The sequence below is a fragment of the Felis catus genome, chromosome A3 (genome assembly GCF_018350175.1).
Source record: "Felis catus isolate Fca126 chromosome A3, F.catus_Fca126_mat1.0, whole genome shotgun sequence".
In the NCBI taxonomy this organism is placed as follows: Eukaryota; Metazoa; Chordata; class Mammalia; order Carnivora; family Felidae; genus Felis; species Felis catus.
The window spans coordinates 125,411,102-125,433,592 of NC_058370.1; the positions used below are offsets into that span (position 1 = coordinate 125,411,102).

Below are 22,491 nucleotides of genomic sequence, written 5' to 3' on the forward strand. Positions count from 1 at the left end.
GGGATATACCTCTCTTTGTGTATGTTCTCAAAGGTCTCAAAAGTTTCCCTCCAAGGCACTTAGCACAGTTTCATTTAATTAGTTGTTACCAATGATTTCACATCTATCTCCCTTACTGGACTAAATTCTGTGAGAATAGGGGCCATTCCTTTCTTGTTACCTTTGTTATCCCCAACTCTCATCACAGAGTCTAGCTCATAGTAGCTAATCAAAAATTTGAGCAGAGGGCATCTGTGTGGCTTAGTCGGTTAAGTGTCCAACTTTGGCTCAGGTCACGAGCTCATGGTTCATGAGTTCAAGGCCCTCATTGGGCTCCACACTGACAGTGCAGCCTGCTTGGGATTCTCACTCTCTTGTCTCTCTGTGCCCCTCCCCTTCCTGTGCTTTCTCTCTCCCTCAAAATAAATTAAAAACCTTAAGATTTTTTTGAGGAAGAAACCTCAAATATGCTGAAATTACTTTGTCTATAAGATGTGAATAATAATAATGCTTGCCTTACAGGCTTTTAAGAAGTAAACAAGAATAAACCCTATAAAGCCTCTAACATAAAACCTAGAAAATAGAAAGAAACCAGGAAATGCAAATTCATGGAATCAAAAATGCCATTTTTCAGAGTTACCGAAGGTTGCATATGTAGAGATCATGTGCCATTTGTTTATGACAAATTTATAATTTAATAGAATGTTCACAATCTTCTTTAAAATGTTTTTTAGGTTTCTTTATTTATTTTGAGAGAGAGAGAGAGAGAGGGTGCGCGCAAACAGGGCCTGAACTCATGAACCATGAGCGCATGACCTGAGCCGAAACCAAGAGTGGGACTCTTAACTGACTGAGCCATTCAGGTGCCCTGACAATCTTTTAAACAGAGTAGCTGTTCAACTAAAATGAGTATTTCAATTTCTCTTGTTTGATGAGCTCAGTTGTCATACAATAACTTCTTTAGTCAGGATTTCAGAAGAAAAACCTGTAATTTGTGTTAGGAGAATAAGATAGAGATAAGAAAGTAGGAGATGGTTTGCTATTGCATAGTTTAATTAATTTGTGTATTTATTTGATTGCCAGGAATATGATATTCATGGCAATTCATCAATGAATGTATTCATTAGTTATTTTGACATGCAATTGCCTTATCTCTTGGAGAAAAATAACACATTTCAAACTTAATTTTGCACTGTGTCAAAATCTCTTTTAAAGTTGAGTGCTCAGGGATAAATTAGCGCCTTCTGAAGACAGACATGCTGGATTGCACACCGTTGCTTCCCTTGATTTCCCTCTCCTCAGATTGGAGAATTCTGTAGGTAGCCTGATGGTGTTGCTTGGCACCAGGGTACAGAATCCCAAGCACATGGAACAGTTAAAAACCAACTCCCATTAATGATTTCATTGCCTCAACTCCATTTGTAATATAAATCCTTCAGAGGTGCTTTCTATTCTTAGAAGAAAAGTCACACGCAGGAGGGTGCGTCACCTTCGCAATCAGCACCCCTTTTAGCTCCTAATGTGGAACATATGGTGGTTGAAGAGGTTACAGAGTTACAGAAATGTCATTACAGAATTTCTCTATGTTCACATGTATCATCTGTCACGTAATTGTTTGTTTTACAGCCCATACCTATAATGGGCTAAGTGGGGACTATTTATATCAGTTAACAATGAGTGCCTTTAATTAGTATTTCATGCAACTGGAACATGTTAAGAAAGCTGACACAAATCTGGCTGGGTTGGGAGATTCCATGTGAATTTCATTATGGAATTGCTAAGATACTTCAGTTGCACAGGTACCAAGGTTTCTTCAGCTGCCATAAATGCTCTGGAGGTTCAGCATGTATGAAAATGACAAACCATCACATTGGGTCTCACTCAGTTGATGGACACGTGGAACTTGTCCACTTTGTACCCAAACCCCAAATTCCTCATGATAGCCCATGCAAGGGCCTGCACAGGCATGCAGATAACATGTTACAGAGCCCATGCAAACCTTGGGAAAGAATGCCGGAAAAAGAAAGAATGAGCAAAGCCTTTGTGGTACAAGTGCTTAGTGTTAAGTGAGAGGTTGGCAGTTGGATAAAGTATTTTTGTTAACCATTTGCAAATGGCTTCATCTTCCCTATTCTCATTTTTAGACATTTTCATTGATTCAAAGACACTTCATCAACATCCTGGATGCACTAAAGCAAAACTGGGTTTAGTAGACAATGAAGACATAGTTACATGTCTAGACCTATAAGAAAGCGTCTCCAATTAAAATATTGAAGATAGCCATGTCAGCAAGCCTTCCTTTAATTCCTTTGAAAAGGAATCCCCATATACACCTACAATAGAGGTTGGCGGGCCATTCTAAACAAACTCTGAGCAACTCCCTGTGATGTGCCCTCTCTCCCTTTTAGGATTTTGTGAGGTATGCACAGTGTATTCAATCTGTCATCTTGGTTTACAGAACTAGACAACATTTTCACATGTTGATCTCAACTTCAGAAAGAATGCTAATTGTTTTGTCAAATGAAAATGAATTTTTAAACAGTAAAGTTATACACACACATACACACACACACATGATTTATGAGTTGGTGGGAAACGATCCTGTTTTTTTTTGACAATGTGGTCAGTGTTACTCACAGAAGTTAGTAATATGCTTTACAATGTTTTCTGTGAAACCTTTGAAGTACTGTTTGTGGCAATTTATGGGCGTTTTCTTGTGGATATATCTTGCCATCTGAGGCTGCTTATGTAGGCCAGGGTGTCTTTGCTTGGTAAATATACCCAGACTACCGAATATCTCCATCATAGAAAATCCTGGAATCTGAACCACTAGAAAATTACTGGCAGGTCTCTGCTTCCGGTTAACTATGTTAACCCAAAGTGCACATATTAGGACAGTGGTTGCTAGTGAACTTGTATCACCCTCCCTGACAACAAACTCCAGGAGGCCTTGTTAATTACTGTCCTCCTCTGTTTCATTCCCTGGGATAGTAAGGGGGAAAACACCTAGTGCACGTGTTCTCACCACATCTTTGGCCATGACTGTCTTCTTGAAAGTATTTTGCTATGGATTTAATTCATTCTCAGAGAAAGCCATCAGCTTCTCTATCTGTGTCAATCGCTAGATCTCTGTATGAAACTGTATCTACTCCCACATCTATCTACTAGATTGACATCACTCTGGATCTTAATGGTCTCACATAAAAACAAACAGTTGATTGTGAATTTTTAATACAATCAGCAAATTTTTTTTCTGAAGCCTTATCCTAATTATGTTTGCTATTGCATTTAAGTGATGGTTATCATCTTTCAATGTTCTGCATTTATATAGGATGTGATTCTTATATTGCTTTTTTTTATGTAAGTGGTATCCATAATAACTTTTACACTATTCATTTCCATTGAAATCAGATATGGATATGACTTTCCTTTACTTGTGTATTTTCCTAATATCTTTAGCATTTAACACAAATGCTTTGTTTTCTCTACAGAGTCATATTAAAAGTTTAAGTCGACTTTGAGGTTTTATTAAGGGGATGTATGATATCTTGCTGCCTTTAAGTCAAGTTAGATAATATAGAACAAAACAAAATAAAAATATTTCACATACAGAATACATCCAAGGCCTGAATTGAGCTTTTGGGGCTCTGACGTCATTTTAAGTCCCCCGCTTCCCTTGAGAGCTCCTCCAGGGTCCATGTATTCTCACTGGAAACAAAGCCTGGGGTTGCAGCCTGCATAGGATGTTATCTGAGTTTTACTGGGTTTCTGGGGACGTCAAATAAATGCCACCATCAAACTTGCTGACTGGATGCATGCAAAACGATCCAGTGAGGGGAAATAAGCAGGTAATACCATCTCTGAGCTGGGAGTTCCTGTTCTGGTGGAGGAGAGTCCCTTAGTGGGCAAATGGACCCTGGGTTAGCATAGGAGAGGGCTGCAGAAATGGGGGTCCACCCAGGAAACAGACCCAACCCACTAACCTGAATGGATTATGGGAAATGGCAAGGGGGATGAGATATACGGGGGGCTGTGGCTCAGGATGGTAATGAAGGTCGCCGAGGAATGAGCTCTGCTGCTACAGTTGATATGATCTTCCAACAAATGGGGTCCATTTGCATCAAGATGGAATCTTTGCTATATGCTGACCCAACCCGATGGGAAAAATTGTCAGGATGTGTTTTGGGAAACCTTAGGCAAACTAGAGGATAATGGTGCCATGAAAAGTCTCTTAGCAACTATTTGTTTGAGTTTTACTCCATTACTAGGTTCTCACCAAACAAAATATTCTAGGCAAATGCTGATCAAGATAAAAATATGTGCTGGGGCACCTGGGTGGCTCAGACAGTTAAGCGTCTGACTTCATTTTGGCTCCGGTCATGATCTCATGGTTTGTGAGTTCCAGCCCCACGTTGGGCTCTGCACCGCTTCAGATTCTCTCTCTCTCCCTCTCTCTCTGCCCCTCCCTCACTTGCATTTATTCTCTTTCTCTGTCTCTCCCTCTTTCAAGATAACTAAGTAAACTTTAAAAAAAGATACAAATATATGCCTACAAAGAATTAAAAATAACTATGATGGCACATAGAATAACAGAGTACCTTCTATCTAATGTATCATCTATACTAATAAAATTCAAAGACTTTTAATTCTGAAATTACTGAGAGCTGGGTAATGGACAAGTTTGTTTTCCAGGTAAGGCACGAAGAGATTAGAATATGGCTAATCTCTTCATCCTATCTTATTGAATAAGAAAATTGAACCATTCTAACTTGTTTCTTTTGCATGCATTTCTAAATGTGCATACATGTCAACTAGATCCAATTGGAAGGAAGAGAGTATGGTAGATACCAATAAAATCTTTTGCCAGAAATAGTCACTAGAAATACAGTAGCTTATAAATTAAATATGCTTAAAGTAGCAGAAAACTATGGCAACCAGTGTATTATATGAGGTTGTATGATTAAATCAAAATGTGTGGATTCAATTATAATTGCAGATGTAGGAGCGGGTACATTGGCAGACAGACTTACCAAGTTCAGCTTGCAAAATAAAGTAACAAAAGCTGGAACCACACCATGAAAAGAATGTCTTTCTAATAGCATGCTGCCCCAGGAGAATAGTTATTGGGAGGTGGAGAGGGACTAGAACAAACCAGAATATGATTAGATATGATGTTTGGATGAATCTATGTATAGTTACAGGAGTGCATAACAAATATTTGAAATACCAAGTCTAGCAATGTCAATAAGGAACGCCCTGCAGGTTAGTTATTCAGGTGCTGACTTAAGACAGCAAAGCTCACCACTGTCTTTGCCACTCAGCTGGAATAATTTGTGACACTCCTGTGAGTGCCACATAGAGGGATATGTGTGTGCCCACACTGATAAATGTCTTCCTTGATGGTATGCCCTGTTTGGGCTGGTAAAACCAGCAACCAGTTTGGGTTACCAAAAGACTGGTTTGCTTAATTGAAACCTGAGTGCCCAATTAAGTTAAGTGGTATATTAATGTAGCGCCACTGAAAAGACAAAAGGCTTAAAAAAATTAAGTTACTTCCACAAGTTCACCCAGCATCAGGGCCCAAATCCAGGTCTATCAGAGTCTGGAGTCCAGGCTCTTTCCTCCTCTCTGCTGCTTCCCAGAAGGCATCGCTTCCCAGATAGTCCATCAACCATAGAACTATAGAAAAAAATGTAAATGAAGAATGTGGTAGACAAAATAATGGCACCCAAAGACATTCACATTCTAATTCCTAGAACCTGTAAATATGTTTCTCACATGATAAAAGAGACTTCACAGATATGATTAAATTAATCATCTTGAGGGGTGCCTGGGTGGTTCAGTAGGTTGAGTGTCTGACTCTTGATCTCGACTCAGGTCATGATCCCAGAGTTGTGGGATGGAGCCCTACATTGGGTTCCATGCTGAGCACAGAGCCTGCTTAAGATTCTCGCTCTTTTCCCCTGCCCTTCTCCCTGGCTAGTGTGTGCGCTCTCTCTCTCTCTAAAATAAATAAATAAATAAATAAATAAATAAATAAATAAATAAATAAATAAAATTAAAAAATAATAATAAATTAAGCATCCTCTTATGAGGGAATTTATACTGGCTTATCTGGGCAGGCCCAAGGCACAAGTGTTCTTATAACAGGGAGGCAAAAACTTCAAAGTCAGAAGATGAAGATGTGAAGTCTGAACCAAAGGTTGGAGTGATGGCTTTGAAGAAAGTAGAAGGGGCTGTGAGTTGAGGAATATAGCTGGCCTGTAGAATCTGAAAAAGGGAAGGAAGTGTTTCTCTCATAGAACCCGCAGAAGGAATGCAGCCTTACCGGCACCTTGAACTTAGCTTAATGAGCCCCATGTTGAATTTCTAACCTGTATATGGAAGACAAGAATATTTGCATGGCTTTAAACCCCTAAATTTATGGTGGTTACACCAGCAATAGGAAGCTAATACAGGAAAACCTCATTGAAATTAAAATGTAGAAGAGTTCCATAGAAAAAAATTCCAGGCCAAATTTATGCAAATGAAATTCTAATGGTGATGCACTGAGAAAAATATTCTTGGACTTCCTATCCTCTGAGAAGCAGGTCAGATTGCATAGAATCAGAAAAGATCATTACTTACCTTCACCACATGTACCTTCCTCTGGACGGTAGGGATTGATCTGATCAGAGCAAGTAAACCAGTGCTGAGTCAGCAAATGCCAGGCCTGTGCCCTAACCTGGATCTGTCCCTCAATCAACTCCTCTTTCTTCACATGGACTCAGTGATGGTAATTAGCATGACTAATGGGGGTGGGGTAGGGTAGATCTCAGCACATTGTGTTCTGAGATGCTTTGTTATGTACAGAAATCAATAAATTTCACATGTGCAAATAATAACCATCTAGAAGATGTAATGAAAGAGAAAACCTATTTATCATAGCAATGGAAAATGAAATACTTTAGGAATAAATTTAGGAAGAAGTGTTCAAATCCTGTATGGGGAACAAAAACTATACTCATTCTTGAACGATACAAAAGTAGACTTGAATAAATGGAAAGGTACTGCTCGTTTTTGCTTGGACATCTCAACATCATCAAGATGTCAGTTCTTTATAAATTAATTTGTAAAATTGATTTAATCACAATAAGGCTTCCTTAGAACTGGACAAGGTGATTACCAAAGTTTGTGTGGAAAACTAGGCCTGTAGGAATAAGTAGGAAAGCACTGAAAAGAAAGGGTCATGAGAAGGGACTAGCCCGCCAGATAGCTAAACATATCCCAAAACCTGATACTTAAAACTGCAATAGTTAGGTGTGGAAATAGACAGAAAAACCTGTGGCAAGAATAGGAAGTCCAGAAACAAGTGAAACCAGGTATGATAACGGTGGTTCCCGGGATCACTGGGGCAAAGATAAGCTTTTTATATCATTATGTTGGGGGAAACTGGACAGTCATTTGTAAAAAGATAAAACTAGGTCCATTTCTCACAATATACACAGGAGCAAGTTCCAAAAGAATAAAAAATGTAAGTGTAAATAAAAAAGAAACTTTACAAGTACAGACAAAAAACATAGGTGGATTCCTCTATAACTTGGGTGTAAGGTTTCTATGAGGTTCTTTTGTTTCTTCTATTACTTTTGAGATTCCTGTTATCTGTTTTATGAAGCTTCTCTTATATGCCATATGTTTGGATTTAGTTTTTGTGACATAATCCATGAAACGTTTACTAGATCAGTTTGTTATATTTACATGTGTTAGTATAACTAATATTATATACATACATATACATATTTTGTCTTAATTCTGTCATCTTATGTTTTTGGTTTTTAATGCTTCCTTGAAATCCATTACCTAAGCTGACTGTGGCATAAATTCAGTTCTGTTTTTCTTTGCAAATAGTGTGACTGTCAATCAATAGACTCAGTAGTTCCTTAATCCCTTGAATGTTTTCTTTATTAGGACTTCAGTATATATTGGTTTTTTTTGTTTTGTTTTGTGGGTTTTGTTTATTTTTTTTAATGTTTATTTAAAAAAAATTTTTTTAACGTTTATTTACTATTGAGAGACAGAAAGACAGAGAGTGTGAGCAGGGGAGGGGTAGAAAGAGGAGGAGACACAGAATCTGATACAGACTCCAGGCTCTGAGCTGTCAGCACAGAGCCCGATGTGGGGATCAAACCCATGGGCCGTGAGATCATGACCTGAGCCGAAGTCAGACGCTTAACCGACTGAGGCATCCAGGTGCCCCAGTGTATATTGTTTTACTTACAGTATTCTCCATTTCAGAGACTCCAGTCACCCTTAGTTTAGGTTGCATCTCCCCTTTTCTGATCGCTTTTAGGTTGTAATATTCTCTCCCTCCATATTCTCTGGGATTATTTTAAATTCTTCCTACATATCAGAAATTCACTTTGAAGTAGTCACCTCTGTCACAACATATTTCTTTTTTTTTTAAGTTTATTTATTTATTTTGATGGTGGCATGTGGGGGGCAGAGAGAAAGAGAGGGAGAGAGGATCATGGGCAGGCTCCATGCTGTCAGCACAGAGCCTGATGTGGTCCTTGAACTCACAAACCATGAGATCATGCAACTGAGCCACCCAGGTGCCCCTGTTACAACCTAATTAAATCTAGTTAATTATATTTTCTGTGTCACAGAAATCAAAATAAATCCTATATCACAGGAAATACATATCACAGATATATATCTCTATATTTTTATCTACATATGTGTCTATATATCTTTGATATAGAAAATATAATTAATTAGTGTTAAGTGGTATTTGGTCGTTGGTTTGTTTTCTTGACTCTAACAACTCCCTTTTCATTTTATTTTTGTTTGAACATCTATCTCATCTCTGAAGTCATCTGGATTAGATCCTTCGTCTTTCTTTGGCATGTGGTGCCCCTTTGTCTCTCATATTATCATCAACCTCATCATCTTCTCTTTTTGTAACATATTTTCAAGCTCTCCCTGGCCTTTTTCATGCCTAAGGGGAGCAGCTCTGTCTAGCATTCTTTTCTTTGTATTGATACAATGTGGGTAAATTCTTTTTTTTTTTTTTTTTTTTTTGGTGTTTATTTAGTTTTGAGACAGAGACAGAGCATGAGTGGGGGAGGGGCAGAGAGAGAGGGAGACACAGAATCCCAAGCAGGGTCCAGGCTCTAAGCTGTCAGCACAGAGCCCAATCCAGGGCTCGAATTCATCAACAGCGAGATCATGACCTGAGTGAAGTTGGACACTCAGCTGACTGAGCCACCCAGGTGCCCCTAATGTGGGTAAATTCTTTCCAAGTCCTGTCTGAGAACTGTCTTTCCCTCAAAAGGTGAAGTTCAGGTGGGTTTTTCTGTAACCTAAAGACCAGAGAAGGGAGAAGAGGGGTCAGCAGTTTGAGAAAACCCTCAGCCAGCATTACGTGTGGCCTTGGTTTGCAGTTGGATTCAAAGTCCAGAGTGCTAACCATTACACTATGGGACCTGCTTGCAGTTGGATTCTATCCTGTCACCTTGGGTTTTGTGAAACCATGTTTCCCACCAAATCCCACAGATAATTTTGTATAGAAACAGCCTCACGGCATTGTTTTATCCATTAAGCTTCTCAGTCAGTGCTCCTTGTAAAGGGTGGAAACAGGGAATTATTACTTCTATCCAAAAGACAAACAGAAAACTGAAAGATCAGAAACAAGGATTTGTTAATGGATGTCATTAAAATGTCACATTATGCCAAATGTTTTCATTGTTTAGTTTGATATTAGTAAAAAGAAAAGAAAAAAGAAAAGAAAAGAAAAGAAAAGAAAAGAAAAGAAAAGAAAAGAAAGTTCACTATACTTGAAGGGAACTGCACGCTCAACTTTCTCATTTTGTAAGGATTCTTGAGCTTGAATGATAATTATGAACCAGTCATTACAATTTTTAAATGGAATAAAGTACTTGAAACAAAAATAGTTCTAAAAGCAAAAAGGTGAAAGAATTTCCCAAAAGAATGTATGGGCAAAAATTATGTTTAATGGGGGATGCGGGTGCATTTTAACACATTTGTTATCCTGGAGTGGAGATTCCAAAGATAAGAGTGTCTCTGAGCTGCAGGCATCATAAATGTCCCACCCAGTATTCTTGGGTTGCAGGTACTTTCTCTGTTCGGTCAAAAGACCCTGGATCCTCTGCTTCAGTCAGGAAGTTACGTGGTGTCATTCCCTTACCCAGCTTCTCCTTTCTGATGCCAGCAGCCATTTCTACATTGTCCCCAGCAAGCCAGGGAAAAGAAATGGCAAATATGTTGTACTTAGGGTGGCCCTGAATCTTTTGAAAGCCTGTCCTGTAGTTTTAACACATTATGGGTCCTGTCTCCCTGTGGGAACTAGGACTTAATTGTGTTTGTTTGGTTGCTTGCTTGCTTGCTTGCTTGCTTATTTATTTATTTATTTATTTATTTATTTATTTATTTATTTTTGAGAGAGAAAGAGAGAGAATGGGAGCATGAACGGGGGCTTGTGGGGGCACAGAGAGAAGGAGACAGAATCGGAGCAGGCTCCAGGCTCTGAGCTGTCAGCACAGCTCAAACTCAGGAACCATGAGATCATGACCTGAGCCAAAGTCAGAGGCTTAACCAACTGAGCCACCCAGGTTCCCCAGGAATTAATTGTTTTAATCTTTAAGCAGCCAAGGCACCTTAATATGACTCCAGTGCCTGCCATTTATAGGCACCACCCCAGGCAGCAAGAATTGAAGAAGGACCTCGGAGTGAAATCTGTGCTTTTGCCACACTTTTTGCATGCTGGGCAAGAGGACACTCCACGTGGGCTCTCTTTTCCTGTTCTGGCAGGATAGCGGAGCGTGGTGCCTGGGGCTTCCAGAGGCAGAGGTGGCAGGGGTCCTGGCGACAGCGCCTGTGGTGCAGGGCCCGCGGGGGCGGGGGTGAGGGGGGATGTCCCGCAGCACCTGCACGCGGAGATAAGGAGATCCCGCTTGCAAGCGGTTCAGCGATGTGCACGGGTGTTGTTCCAGACTGCCTAGCAGCCAGTCTCATTCTCCGGCTGGCTTCCCTACAGCTGCTGTGGGTTTCCTTTAGGAAAAAAACTTCCTCCTTAAACGGGCTCAGAGACTGGCTGCACTCAGATTTGGGCGCCTGCGATAAGGGTCCATCATGTGAGGGGGACCAGGTCCTCCTGGTTCTCAGCGTGCTGCCTTCCCTACCTGCTGCAGCCCATTTCTCTTCCCTTTGTATTTTCTCCGGTTGCCATTACTCTTCATTGCTCTAGACAATTGGCTTAGGCTAGGGCTGTCAGATTTACAAAATAAAAATACAGGCTGCACCACAGATCGTGTGACTCGATTACAGGAAATGTCCAGGTGGACGAGTGATTACAGAATGTAGATTCGTGTTTGCCTAGGGCTGGGGGTGAGCATGTGAATGGGTCCTCGCTTACCTTCCAGCGATAAAAATGTTCTAAACAGAAGTTGTGGTGATCGTTGCACAGCTCTGCAAATATATTAGAAACCATTAAATAGTATACTTTAACTGGGTGAATTCTTGTATATGAATTATTACTCAATAAAGACATCAAAAAATTAAGAACCTAGTTAAATGGGAGTTTCAGAGAAACAAGAAATAATTTTTAGTACATCCCATATAATATTTGGACTATACTAAAAATTATTTCTTGTTTCTCTGAAACTCCCATTTAATTGGGTGTCCTGTATTTTCTCTGGAAAACCTACTCTAGATAGATAGTTAGGTGTCCTTGCCTTCCTATCCCACTTCACTTCAAGTAAGGATTACCAGAATGCAAACCCCAGAACCTGTTTTATTTATTATTTTTATTTTCTAAATTCGGGGGGCGCCTGGGTGGCGCAGTCGGTTAAGCGTCCGACTTCAGCCAGGTCACGATCTCGCGGTCCGTGAGTTCGAGCCCTGCATCAGGCTCTGGGCTGGTGGCTCAGAGCCTGGAGCCTGTTTCCGATTCTGTGTCTCCCTCTCTCTCTGCCCCTCCCCCGTTCATGCTCTGTCTCTCTCTGTCCCCAAAATAAATAAACGTTGAAAAAAAAATTTAAATTCGGGCTTTTAGCTGCACCAAACAAAATCATGTGGACTCTGGAAACTTGTGTCTTATTATTTCAGTGGCCACCAGTCTTTCCTTTCTATGGCTGTTGTTTTAATTCCCTGAGGATCTGGTTTAACCATACTCATGGGCTTTTTTTGCACAACCTCTTTCCACCTTCCTCAGTATTAGTGTTTGTAGGGCTGAAAAAATCCCCAAGCTCTTTATCTAATGTATCTCTTATATATCACTAATATAACTGATTGGAGGAATGTGGTTTTGTTCACTGGTCTAATTGATCTCCCTATCACTTTTATCTAAACTACACAGTCTTGTGTAGTTTGCTGGCATAGTTCATAATCGTGGGGCTTCTTTGCCAAAGGGCCACCCTCTGCCACATGGTGGAAGGTGAGCTGATCGCTTGCACCCTGCAGAAACTGACCCCCAAATAGAGAGATATCAACAATATTTTATCTTTCAAACTCACTAATCAGATAACTCACCTCTTGACGGTGGGAAGGGTTGAGTTCAGGACTGTGCAGAGGGCCCCCAGATTACTGTCATGAACATTGTTTCATGTGAAAACATAAAGCTAGAGAAATAGAGATTTTTCTTTTCTTTTTTTTTAATGTTTATTTATTTTGAGAGAGAGAGAGAGAGAGAAAGCACGTGCCAGTAGAGGAGGGGCAAAGAGAGGAAGACACAGAGCCCAAAGCAGGCTCCAGGCTCCGGGCTGTCAGCACAAAGCCTGACACACGGGTTGAACTCACAAACCGCCAGATCATGACCTGAGCTGAAGTCGGACGCTCAACTGACTGAGCCACTCAGACGCCCCAAGAAATAGAGATTTTCTTGGAATTATAGGGACAAAAGGGGCTAAAATAAATCCGGAGAAAGATATATACTAGGAGCCCATTTTTGTACATATGTGTAAATACATAAATCTTTGAAACTAGAGGAATTTCTGCTAGGTTGCCTTTAGGGAAATTGGGTGAGGGTATGGCATTGCAGAATATTAGTTTTGAATTAAAAAAAAAACAAGGATAGGGGAAACTTTTAATGATTTTTAATTTGAGAAGGTGTAAATGTGGGTTTCTTTTTAATATTTTATGCAATAGATTCTTGTACAATGAAGTATCCTTTCCCAGCAGTGCCAAACATCCATGTTCTTGCTTCTCTTCCCGTTCCGGTTTGTGGCCTCAGAGGTGCTTACAGGCTAGTGCCATTGGCCTCAGTTGGTCCATCTCTTAGGCATGCTGGGTGAAGAAACCATAGGGCTATCAGAAGATTTAGAAATCGATAGTCAATTCTCATGCTGTCCGCGTAAGCTTCGTCCTCTTTGGTGGTTACTGACAGATTGAAGCTTTTTCTAAGTTCCCAGTTCATGGACCCCACCTCACCCTGCTGTGGGCAGCCTCATTCCAGGTTTACCCCTCTTGCCCCCTGCATGTGGGTTTCAGAAGGGAGGGATTCTCCCTTCCTCATGGTAGCAGGTGGGTTAACTCAACTTGACAAATGCCTTCTCTGTCGTGGAAACAAAGTACCATCCATCCGATTTCATGAGTTGAGTCTTCTAGGGAAAGATCTACCAGGCAGATTGATGTGGGAAGCCCAGAAAGACTCCCTATGAGTACTGTTTAGGCTTCCAAATGGAAGCCTGTTGCCTTTTCCCTTCCTTTTTTTTTTTTTTATCCTAATTCAGAACAGTTGCAATTTATGTTCAGTTGGGAAAACAAAAAAGAATTCGCTAAATGAGAGAACATGGGTGTGAGCATACTCATGTTGCTTCTGCGATGGATATACAGAAGACCTCTGAGACTGCAGACAAATCATAGCTCTGGGTCTCCATCTCCTCACCTATAAAACAAGGGGTTTGGTTAAATGGCATTGAAGGGCCCTTCCAACTGTAACATCTGCAAATTCCATGAAGCTGTATCTCTAGGGGCTTGGCCTCTGATACCTTAGCCCTTGGCAACTGCTCAGAGGGGCCTCGGTGTACTGTTGAGACAATATCGGGTGACATGCTGTCCCTATCTAGACCCCGCCATTGCTCTGACCAGCTTTGATGGTGTGCCCCAACTTAGAAGTTGTCCCACGCCTGAGCTCTGCTCAGCATTTTTTTTTTTACGAAGACTATTTGAGTGTTTCTGTTATACATCCTGGTTGCCATGCAAACTTGGCTCGCAGAAGCCTGAAACAAACCCCAAACACCTCCTTACATACTTGCTTTATGACATTTTATTTGAATGCCAATATAACAAGTTTATAGTAAATGGAGGATATGGCAGGAGACTAAAATAACACCATAGTCTTTGAACGCTCTAATCTGAGCTTAATAATTTTAAGATTTTTAGACATTTGTAACTCAACCTATGGGCATAATCTAGTAGTAATGGTACTTGGGTAAAGATGTTATGCATGGAGCTCAAAAAGATTGTACTGGATCAAATAACACAGTGGTTCCAAAGGAAACTAAATCTTTTTAAAACCCTCAAACATCAGTTTAAACTGTTAAGTTTAATTTTATTTTAAATTCATGTTAAAGTAATTGCATCAAGCTGGGATTAGGTACCGTCTCTGACTCTCCTCTACCGAGTTAACCATTTCACGCATTAGAAATATACATAAGTTATTTAAAAGGGGAGGAGATTCAAAGTAGGCTGGAGGCTTCTGTAGACTGCGGTGTTGCATAAGCGATACCCCCAGGTGCTTCCCCAGCGTGGGACATCAGTCACCTATTTCTCCGTCTGTTGGAAAACAGAGCGTGCATCAGAGTGAATCGCTGAGTGGGGAGACCGCAAAACAGTTCTCAAGTCCTTGGACAAAGGGACATTTTAGCCAGTACCTTGGTCATTGTGAGTGTTCAAAGTTGGTTTGATGATGTTCTTGAGGCAATCATTCTTTGAGGGTGTGGCCTGATAGAGTAGAGAGAGCACTGGGCCAGGAGTCACCCAGACCAGGCTTGCAAGGCCTGCTCAGCCAGTCTCTAACATCCTAACTCTAGAAAGTATCTCTCTCTTAGTTTTAGTATTCCAAAACATAAAATTAGGGTGTTAATAAAATCTCAAGGGTCCTGTCAAAACCTGATGTTCTGAGCTTTTCCATTAAGCAAAACCCTTTGGAGGTGAGCGAGCCGCAGGGCAGCCATCCACAGGGAGCCTTGTAGAGTGGCTATTTCCCTTACTCCTTTTGGTTTTCCTGTGCCATCAGCTCAGCCACATCAGGGAGTGGCCAGGAAGTGCCCAAGTGCTCTGACTTGGGCAGTCTCTGGCTGCTGTGGGGCCAGTATCCATGCCATTAGGTGGGAAAAACAGGGAAACGAGGAAGGCCTATAATTCAGCTTTTTCTTGACAAACGGTCCTCCAGCTTCCCATCTTAGAGGCAGGCACAGCACCCGTAGGAAGGGCTAGGAGGCTAAGAGGAGGAGCTGCTGCTGAGTTCGTTAGAGCCCATGAGAGCAGACCAGCAAGAAGGGGGCATATGCAGGCAACCCTCAGGTAGGACTCACCAAGGCTGGCTCTGAGAGGACAGAGTGCAGCCAACAGAGAGTGAGTCCAGGAATGCAGGAGAGCAAATCAGGGCTGATGGCAAGGAATAGCCCAAGTCAGAAGAGAAGGGTACTTCCTGACCTGGGCCATTTGGGACCAGAATCCCATTCTTTCCCATGCATCTACTTCTGTTGGTCCCATGGCACAATATAGACATGAGGGAGCTCGCAGAAGGGGGTCAGAACATGATGTTTACGCCTCAGGATCCTAAGTTCTGAGTAAGTGTCTACCTGTGCTGGACAGAGATCATTCCTTGGTAGCCAAGAAGAATTTCCACATAACTTCCTTTAGTGCTTATAAGCAGTGAATCACAGGAACTTACCCCCGAAACCCAGAGCAGAGTGTATACACTGTATGTTAGCCAATTTGACAATAAATTGTATAAATAAATAATAAAATAAAATAAAATAAAATAAAATAAAATAAAATAAAATAAAATTTTAGTGCCTACATGTGATCTTGGAGGCACTTAGCCACTCTGAGACTTCTGCATCACACAGAATCCAAAATATTTGATTTTCTTTTTTAAACACAAACATAAGGATTTGGATTGGTAACTTTTTTCATTCTGTGGCCCTCAACTTAATTTTCCCAAATAACTTTTCTTCTGCTAAACATTGAGCAGAGTCACCTCTAGCGTGGCTTCAATATTTTATTTTTTTGGATTCATAAAATCTAGAAGAAATGGAATAGAAGTCTGGTCTCAATTTCCTTGTTATGAATGGGGATTTTAATATATAAATGCATCAACAACAAGATTTAAACATTTTTAAGATATATGATATTTCAACAAATGGCATATATTTCATGTATCTATATAGCTAAAGCTTTTTTGATAGGAAAAACATAAAATTATTAACATAGGGTTTGTTTAGATTTTTATAACCAAGTGTAATCACCTATTTAAGTTAAACTCTTATTCCTTTGTTAAAATAGTTAATACTTATCCCACATATTATGTATTTGGATTTCTTTTGTGTGTGTGTGGACTCTGCTCTAAATTTAAACATAACTTGGGGCACCTGGGTGGCTCGATCAGTTAAGCGTCTGACTTAGGCTCAGGTCATGATCTCGCAGTCTGTGAGTTCGAGCCCCGCGTCGGGCTCTGTGCTGACAGCTCAGAGCCTGGAGCCTGCTTCCAATTCTGTATCTCCCCCTTTCTGCCCCTCCCTCACTCATGCTCTGTCTCTCTCTGTCTCTCAATAATAAATGAACATTAAAAAAATTTTTTTAATTTAAACATAACTATTCAACTTTTACTGATAATAATAAGATATGATTTAGTAATACTGATAATATTGATAGAGTACGTTTAAAAACTTTTTTTAATGTTTATTTATTTATGAGACAGAGAGAGAGCTAGTAGGAGAGGGGCAGAGAGAGGGACAGAGGGTCTGAAGTAGGCTCTGAGCTGACAGCAGCAAGCCCAATGCGGGGCTCAAACTCACGAACTGCCAGATCATGACCTGAGCCGAAGTTGGATGCTTAATTGATTAAGCCATCCAGGTGTCCCATATGCTTGGATTTCTTATGAGCTTGTTTGAATTTCTACTCACAGTGTAGGGATCCAGGCTTAGATAACACTGCTCTGTATTCCCTATAATGAGACACAAGACCACACTTAAACAAAGAATGATTATTTTTGCAATGGACTCGTAGATTTGATTAATTTTATTCCTTACTGTGGAAATTAGCTGTTTTAGGGTCTTTACATATTTTATACATCCTCTATAGAATATAATTCTAGATTGTTCTAGAAGAAGGAGACTATTCCTCCTTAAAAAGCACAACAAATGTTTCAGGGAACAATGCCACCTGACACCTTGGCACTTTGTAAATTAAACAGCTGTTAGTAAGGTCAGCTTTGGGTGCCTGGTGTGTGTCTGGGGGGAAGGGGAAAGTCCTCTGCCCTCAGAGAACTTTAAGTCCAATTAGGAAAATAAGAAGAAATCAAGAAACAGTTAACAGTATGTTTGGGCTACATAACATCCCCAGAAGTAAACCGTGCCCCTGCAGAAGGGTGAGGGGGGATAATGCTTATTTCTCCAGGCCCTAAAAGGCCAGCTTTGCACCTTCCCTCATTTTCTTCCAACTATTAACATTTTCCAGGAAATAAGACAAATTAAGCAGGAAGTTATGATGGTTAATTTTATGTGTCAACTTGACTGGCCACAGGGTGCCCAGATATTTGGTCAAACATTATTGTGGGTATATCTGTGAGGATGTTTCTGAATGAGATTAAAATCTGAATTCTTAGGCTAGGTAAAGCAGATTGCCCTGCCCAATGTGGGTGGGTCTCAGCCGGTCAGTTGAAGAGCTGAACAGAACAGAAAGGTTGAGTAAAAGGACCCCCCCACCCCCCACCCCACCCCCGCCTGCTGTCTGACTGAGCTGGGACACTGGGTGGGCTTCTCCAGCCTTTGGACTTGAGCTGAAACACTGGCTCTTCTTGAGTCTGCAGCTTGCCAGCTTTCGGGTCGGAATGTAGACCATCTGTGTGTCGCCCTGGTTCTCTGGCCTTTGGCCTCAGACTGAAACTAAACATCAGCTCCTGGGTCTCCAGCTCACCAACTGCAGATCTGGGGACTTCTCAGCCTCCATAATCATACGAGCCAATTCCTTATCCTGAAACTACATATACACAAACCTACATATGCATAATACATACATGTATTTATGTATATGTGTGCGTATCTTCTATTGGTTCTTTTCCTCCGCAGAACCCTAACACAGGGGTCTTATCCTTTAGCTTATCAATGTACAAAGCACATTTTAGGCAGCTGCCCAAAGAGAAAGAAAATTAGAGGGACAGAAGAGTATCTCTCATTGCAATTAGGCAACCAATTCCAGTGTGGACCGAGCCTTTCCAGTTTTTCCAGCTTTTCCAGCCTTCCCAGCTCTGTCTGATAGTTCCCTCATTCTTCCCTAAGCCCTTGCTGTCTCCAATTGTCATTGTGTAAAGAATGTGACCATTCCTGGGGGCTTGGGTCAGCTGCCATCTGCAGCCTCACCAAGTGCTGTTCGGACCTCCCTCGTTTTCTCCACCACGTGAAAGCGGCTGGAGGCTCTGCAATGAAGGCCTCTGCCTGACTTTGAAAAGCACCGCTCCTGTTTCTCCCACCCCTTTGAGGCCACGTATGCCCCATTCTAGTGCAGTCCTCCCCTTACATTCCCGACCTCGCTTTCCCAAAACCTTATTGAAGGGCACTGTTGTGGGGGTGCACACACCACCAAGTTCTCCTGGCCTCCCAACACCCTAGCAGACTCTCGTCTTCACTGACAAATCCTCCCAGCTGACAGCATCCTTCCTGGGGACCTTGGGTTCCTCAGGCCCTAAAGGCTCACTTCTGGAGTTAGGGAGCCAGTGGCTCTCAGACAGTGGGACACAGCATCCAGGAGAGACACATTACATGCCGCAGGCACTGAGTTTGCACAGCAAGCCAGAAGTACTAGGATTTATGGAGAAACTGTCAGTTACAGAAGAGATGAGTCCCACCAGTTCAAAGAACTCACTTGGTCAACCGGGGTAAATCTAGGTTTGGAAAAGCCTGAAGCTTGTCTGATTTGGGAAGCCCTCTTAAAAAAAGAAAAAGAAAAAGAATCCAAAATTACAAAAACAAAATTAGATATGAAAGTGATATTTATTTGGAATAAGAAAAAAGAAACAAAAATTACATGTTTTTAAAAAACTGGCAAATACCAGGGTGCCTGGGTGGCTCAGTTGGTTAAGCATCCGACTTCGGTTCAGGTCACGATCTCACCATTTGAGTTCAAGCCTTGCATCAGGCTCTGAGCCTGGAGCCTGCTTCAGAGTCTATGTCTTCCTCTCTCTCCTCCCCTCCCCCACTTATGCTCTGTTTCCCTCTCAAAAATAAAGAAACCTTTAAAAAATTATTAAAAAAAACCTGACAAATACAACATGGATCACAAAATCCAGAAAAATAACAATTTTTAATAATTGCCTGGTACATCTGCATAGTGGATTATCCCAACATTTTTGGCTACGTACTCTTTGATGACTTTTTCATATAAGAAAAATGTTGATAGAGAGAGAATAAAAAGATAACATAGTCTTTCTTCTAACATGATGGACCAAAATTTACTTTATACCATTTACAGTTTAGGCAACTTTATTTTAGTTTTATAGCTTGCTATTGGTAATACTGTAAATTTTTAAGGTTTAAGAAAACCTCCGTCAGTGTGTCTCATATAAGACACATATAAGAGTTAAAAGTTGAAAAAAAAGCTCCCACAGACTAGCTTCTAGCTCCAATTATGTGGTTTGGTTTGTTTGTTTGCACTATCTCCATCTTTCGGGCGGGGGGCCCCTTGGAACTCACGCATATCCTGTTAGCACCTCTCGTCTTCACCTTCATGGTACAGTAGCTGGTCATTTGGCAAAGTGGGCATAGGAAGCCACCCGTCCGTGAGGGGCAGTGGCTGATAGAAAGTAAAAGTGGAAAGAAACAGCAATCTTAACTAATCTCACTTAAATATCTTGCTTTTCAAAAATTTACAAAAACATGTGATGGGACTGTACGTTGCTCGACTGCTGCCAAGACCGTGAAAAAGCCCTGGACAAATGAGGGGCCTGATGCTTCATCTTCGCCAGCTTCACGGCCAATCTCTCTCTGGATGGTCCAGCGAGTGGTGGCCTCAGACCCTGCTCTCGGGCTTCTTAGGAGTTATTCCTTATTTGCAGTCTGCTTTCCTGAGTCAGATGTCACCTTGTCCAGGAAGACCCTCCTTGAATGCCCAAGACCAAACTAGGTGCCCACCCTGTGTCCTCCAATAACACCTTGTGCAATAGCACCTCTTTTGTAATACCCGCCATGCTGCTTTGCCACGCCTGTCTGTCTCCCCCAGTCGACTAGAAACTTTAGTAAGGACAAGGATTATGCCTTCCTCACCACCATGTCTCTGGTGCCTTCCAGCATCTGGTACTCAGTGAAATTTGTGAGCTATACACTGAATGAATGAAAGAATCAACGGTTTCCCTTGTTGTCCACATACCAATGACCCATCTTTTGTTTTCAGGCCCCCTTGGGGAATACTATGGCAGTGACTACTCAATCAACTCAAAGTTGACCTCCATCTCTGGAATTCATTCTTCCCAAATTTGTTTGACCCTTTGCAACCAGCCCCTGCCTCCTGCTGTCACCCCCTTCCTGTAGGCAGCCGGGGTTCATGAAATAAAAATATCTACAGCCCTTCCCTTCCGACGCCATCTTTTGCTCTCGGGCACTCTGTATTCTGCACACTATTTTCACGTGTGTGTCATAAAGATCCTTCCTGTAAATTTGGCAATGTAGCATGGCAGGGGTATTTTGTTCTGTATCCCAGAAGAAAAGAAGCAGGAGGAGGAGGAAGAGAAGGAAGGGGAGAAGGAGAAGGATGAGGCAAAGAAAACAAGGGAGGACAAAGACGAAGGAAAAGTAGGAGGAGCAGGAGGAAGAAAGGATCAGGGGAGGAGGAAAGGAGGAGAGAAGAAGGAGGAGGAGGGAGGGGTGGAGAACTCAGAGCTATGAAAGGATCTAGCCAACATCGCGAAGGGACCTAGAATCATACGTGAGCTTTATAAATCCCAGTCCAGGGCTCTTTGCACTACACTGTCTTTTTAAGATAATGCAATGGAATACCACACTGGGAACCACTTGTCTTCAGAGCTTTAAGAGAGAGTCCCAGAAGCCAAAATGGTAGATGAAGCTTTTTAGAGGAGATGGGATTTAAGTGGAGCCTTAAAGTTTGGATTCCCAGGGCAACAGGGACAGCAAACACTTGGGGACCGTTAGAATCCCTGCTAGGCATTCCTGCCATCTGCACCCAGTACCTTTCCTTTCCAAGAGTAGGAACTCACAATCATATCAGCATAGCAAACTAGCCAGTGTGCAAAATGCACTTTGAGTGACCAGACAGCTAAACTGTGTGCAACTTGTCTTTGCACAGGAACAATGAGCCAGTAATGGGGACATTCCAGTTACTATGTGTGGCTATGGCAAGTATTGAGTGTGCAGGTTGCTCGTTGCCCTTGGCCCTTCCTTTCTTCTACACATCAGTGTACAGCAGTAGCCTGCCTGCATTTTGCAAAGGAAGATGGAGAAACACAATCTGCAAGGACAGTTGAGGCCCCCACAGGAACATAGAATTGCCTCGAAGTACAAGGGCTCATGAACAGTTTACATCCCCTTTGGAAATCCCCCTAAACTCTCTGCCTCACTAGTTTCCTGGTACAAGATCTAATAAATCTGTACACTCAGCTTAAACTTAGTGCCAGCCCTCATAATGGAACGATTACATGTGTTTTGTGTGTCAGAGACCTGACAGAAAGATTATCCGGCATAGTGAAGCAATCGTTGGGGTTTTGGCAGGGGAAGAAGGAGATAAATATGTGTCCAGGGGAGAAAAATGGCAGCTCATGGATTTGCCGCCTCAATGTCATTCAATCATTCAGCAAAAATGTATTAAGTTTAGGTCAACACACATTTATCAAGCGCTTCCTATGTGACAGGCATTGTGTTACGTCCTGCGAGCACAGAGGTGCGCAAGACACATCATTTATCCTTGGAGCTTGTGGAGAAGCCCATCAGAAGAGACAGGCATGTAGGAGGTGATTTCAGTATAATGTGCTAAGTGCAATGACAGAGGTTGTAACAGGAATGATGGCAGTAGAGAGGACGTTACTCAGCTCAGCCTGGGGTATCGGAGGAAGCTTCAGCAGGGGTCTGGAGGGATGAGTTGGATGAAAGGGGAGGAGAGTCCCAAGCACAGGAAACGACTTGAACAAAAGTGCAGGAGTGCAAAATATCCTAGCACACATGTGAGTTTGGAAGGACAGAAGAGAGAGGGATGGACATAAAGGGACCACGTAGAAGTGCGTTGTTACTAGACCAGGAAAGAAAAGATTGATGAGGGCTGTAAGGAATTCAGTCTATCAGGAAA

General features: G+C 41.7%; 1 long non-coding RNA gene across 1 annotated transcript in view; it reads left to right on the top strand.

Annotated features, from left to right (window-relative positions):
- LOC111559872 overlaps positions 1-20,766 on the top strand; it is a 171,247-nt gene extending 150,481 nt beyond the window's left edge. Inside the window, exon 7 of the long non-coding RNA XR_002741305.2 lies at positions 20,590-20,766. This is a non-coding gene — a long non-coding RNA (uncharacterized LOC111559872). The remainder of the gene's footprint in view (positions 1-20,589) is intronic.
- The last annotated feature ends 1,725 nt before the right edge of the window (positions 20,767-22,491 follow it).